At 33.8% G+C, this 3,870-nt stretch overlaps 1 long non-coding RNA gene across 1 annotated transcript; it reads left to right on the forward strand.

Moving 5' to 3' along the window:
* The first annotated feature begins 968 nt into the window (after positions 1-968).
* Positions 969-3,828, forward strand: LOC111084183. Its single transcript, XR_002609432.1, has 3 exons — positions 969-1,051; positions 2,369-2,440; positions 3,592-3,828. It is a non-coding gene; the product is annotated as an uncharacterized LOC111084183 (long non-coding RNA).
* The last annotated feature ends 42 nt before the right edge of the window (positions 3,829-3,870 follow it).

The raw sequence follows: 3,870 nt of genomic DNA on the forward strand, positions 1-3,870 counted from the left end.
TCTAACCTTGTATCGTACAGATGTTTCTAACCCTGGTTGTAGTGTACAGATGTTTGTAGTTCTGGATGTAATGTACAGATATTTGTAGCTTTGATTGTAATGTACAGATCTTTGTAGCCCTGGTTGTAGTGTACAGATGTTTGTAGCCTTGATTGTAATGTACAGATGTTTGTAGTTCTGGATGTAGTGTACAGGTGTTTGTAGCCTTAGTTGTAGTGTACAGATGTTTGTAGTCCTGGTTGTAATGCACAGATGTTTGTAGTCCTGGTGGTAATGCACAGATGTTTGTAGTCCTGGTTGTAATGTACAGATGTTTGTAGTCCTGGTTGTAATGTACAGATGTTTGTAACCCTGGTTGTAGTGTACAGATGTTTGTAGTCCTGGTTGTAATGTACAGATTTTTGTAGTTCTGGTTGTAGTGAACAGATGGTTGTAGCGTACAGATGGTTGTAATGTACAGATGTTTGTAGTTCTGGTTGTAGTGAACAGATGTTTGTAGCCTTGATTGTAATGTACAGATGTTTGTAGTTCTGGTTGTAATGTACGGATGTTTGTAGTTCTGGTTGTAGTGAACAGATGGTTGTAGCGTACAGATGGTTATAATACTACTGCTACTGTAATACAGTGGTTGACCTGCTGTATCTTGGTAATTTCGTTTCTTGGCAACAGATTAAATATGGTTACTTAAACTTACGATAGCATTAACCTGTGTAATGTTTTTTACAACGATATAGCTGTACGTATCTACTGTAAAATATAAATAAAATAAATCATGCTTGTAGCTAAGATTTCGATAGTTATTTCTAAAGTTTTAATCAATTTGGATATTTTTATATCCACTTAACATTAAAATATTTATTTTATGACGCTCAAATATATATAATGTAATAAATATTTTTTATTAGTTCTTTAGCAGGAAACCCCATACGCCATCTGTCGGCAGAAGTGTTTGTGGATATCGAGGGTTTGTTGAAATTGTGAGTTTCAGTTGATGGTGAACACTGTCAAACAAGTAGTGCCGATCCAATGTTTGTTTCTTGTTAGAATCAATGTTAGTTGGCATGTTTAATAAATATATATATATTTATAAAGATGAAATGTGTGTTTGTTCGCACACTAACTCCTCCGAGCCTATTAGGCCTATTAGGCCTATTGTTAGAATCAATGTTAGTTGGCATGTTTAATAAATATATATATATTTATAAAGATGAAATGTGTGTTTGTTTGAAGTCTAACTCCTCCGAGCCTATTGGGCCTATCTCAACACAAATCTGTATGTAGACACTATGAACTATGGGGAATGTTCTAAGGGGGTCAAAATTGAACTTAACCCTATTTTTATTTTGTAAAGCCTGTTGGTTAATTACTCTCAGCTTACTGAGTTCATCTCAAACAATTTTGGCAGGTTGACGCTTTAGACAATGTTGAATATTCTAAAGTAATTCAAGGTCAAAGTATGAAAGTTCCTGGACTGTTTGTCAAACAACCATGTTTTTCTCACGGTCAATGAGATGTAGGATGTTCAAGGGTGGGATCACATCAAAATCTTTATTTGTTGATAGATGGAAAGCAAACTGTAAATGTTGTTTATGAAGTAGCTTTGTTACAATTTTAAAATTTTGAGATAAAGTTTATGTTCAAGTTATTAATTTGAAATTTATGATTGCTGTTAAACTTACATTGTTTTGATTAAGTTTAAACATTCGCCGTCAGTTGACGGGTATTTCAGCTTGTTTCAAATAAATTGATATTCATTTATATCAAAAAGGAAAAGAAGGGAATCTCAATGATAGCTGATAAAATAATCTAGCAGTAACATTAGTTACTTCCGTTGTACTGACAACGAAAACTTCTTCAGTTAATGCATAAAGATAGCATAAAGTGTGACGATGAAGGATAGGTCGGCTATTTGGTGTATTTATGTTAAATTTATGTTCGAATATCTTCATTCATGAGTTAACCCTAACTTTCCACAAAACGTATTTGTTTTACATCGTGAAAAGAAAAATGTTAATCTGCTTTTTTAAGTTAACTGTATATAAATATAATGCTTTAGGTTTTAAAAAATAAGTATTTAAAAGTTAATAGTTATTATCAATCCATTTGACATATAAAACCATTAAAACAATTTCTAGCTCCAGAGACACAAACAATATGACAAGAAACCAAAATAAAATATTGTGACAAATATCAAGACAAGATGACGAAGACACTAGGTGTTCTCGTCTGAGACAGTCTGACGAGGACACCTAGTCTTGAGACAGTCACCAAGATAGAAATACAAGCTATAATAATAAAGACACACCACTTGTAAGTGATCAGTGATATATTTAAGAACATCTGGAATATTTTCCCCTTCTTCTTCCAGGTATCTACAGCAGTGTGAGATAGAGGCCCTATCATCGTCAGTTTTCAGAGGATTAGAGTCTTTAAAGGAACTGTAAGTAGACACAAGTACTTTCCCTATCATCATCAGCTTTTAGAGGACTAAAACAGTAAGTTAGGACTAGACTCATTGAAGAAGCAGTAAGTTAGGACTAGACTCATTGAAGAAACTGTAAGTTAGGACTAGACTCATTGAAGAAACAGTAAGTTAGGACTAGACTCATTGAAGAAACAGTAAGCTAGGACTAGACTCATTGAAGAAACAGTAAGTTAGGACTAGACTCATTGAAGAAACAGTAAGCTAGGACTAGACTCATTGAAGAAACAGTAAGCTAGGACTAGACTCATTCAAGAAACTGTAAGTTAGGACTAGACTCATTGAAGAAACAGAAAGTTAGGACTAGACTCCTCAAAGAAACAGTAAGTTAGGACTAGACTCATTGAAGAAACAGTAAGTTAGGACTAGACTCATTGAAGAAACAGTAAGCTAGGACTAGACTCATTGAAGAAACTTGAAACAGTGGACGATATGTTATAGTAAGTAAGATAAGTCTGTAGAAAAACTTGAAACAGTGGATGATATGTTATAGTTAGTAAGATAAGTCTGTAGAAAAACTTGAAACAGTGGACGATATGTTATAGTTAGTAAGATAAGTCTGTAGAAAAACTTGAAACAGTGGACGATATGTTATAGTTAGTAAGATAAGCCCGTAGAAAAACTTGAAACAGTGGACGACATGTTATAGTTAATAGGATAAGTCTGTAGAAAAACTTGAAACAGTGGACGGTGTGTTATAGTTAGTAGGATAAGTCTGTAGAAAAACTTGAAACAGTGGACGATATGTTATAGTTAGTAGGATAAGTCTGTAGAAAAACTTGAAACAGTGGACGATATGTTATAGTTAGTGAGATACAGCTCCACAGGAAAAGTTGAATCTACTGATTTTTAAACACCTTTTTAAAACTATCTATGTACAATATCACGTCTGGGCCAATTGCTTTTTTGGTTTCAGGGCCTCGAATAACATACAAGTCACAAAGAAACGTAAAAACATATTATGCCTCCAACATTGCAATGAATGTTGGTGTGATCTGTGTATTTGATTTCATGCAATGGTTTTGGTCAGTTTTTTTTTACCTTGACCATTCAAGATAAAAACCTAAAACTATTCAATATTATGTAATGTGTAAGTTTTCTTTTCTCAGGTTTCTGGCTCACAACAACTTGAAACATTTCGACTTACATGTGTTTTCTTTTCTCAGGTTCCTGGCTCACAACAACTTGAAACATTTTGACTTACATGTGTTTTCTTTTCTCAGGTTCCTGGCTCACAACAACTTGAAACATTTTGACTTACATGTGTTTTCTTTTCTCAGGTTCCTGCCTCACAACAACTTGAAACATTTCAACGTACACGTGTTTTTTTTTCTCAGGTTCCTGGCTCACAACAACTTGAAACATTTTGACTTACATGTGTTTTCTTT

This window comes from Limulus polyphemus, unplaced genomic scaffold, assembly GCF_000517525.1.
Source record: "Limulus polyphemus unplaced genomic scaffold, Limulus_polyphemus-2.1.2 Scaffold14411, whole genome shotgun sequence".
Lineage (NCBI taxonomy): Eukaryota > Metazoa > Arthropoda > Merostomata > Xiphosura > Limulidae > Limulus > Limulus polyphemus.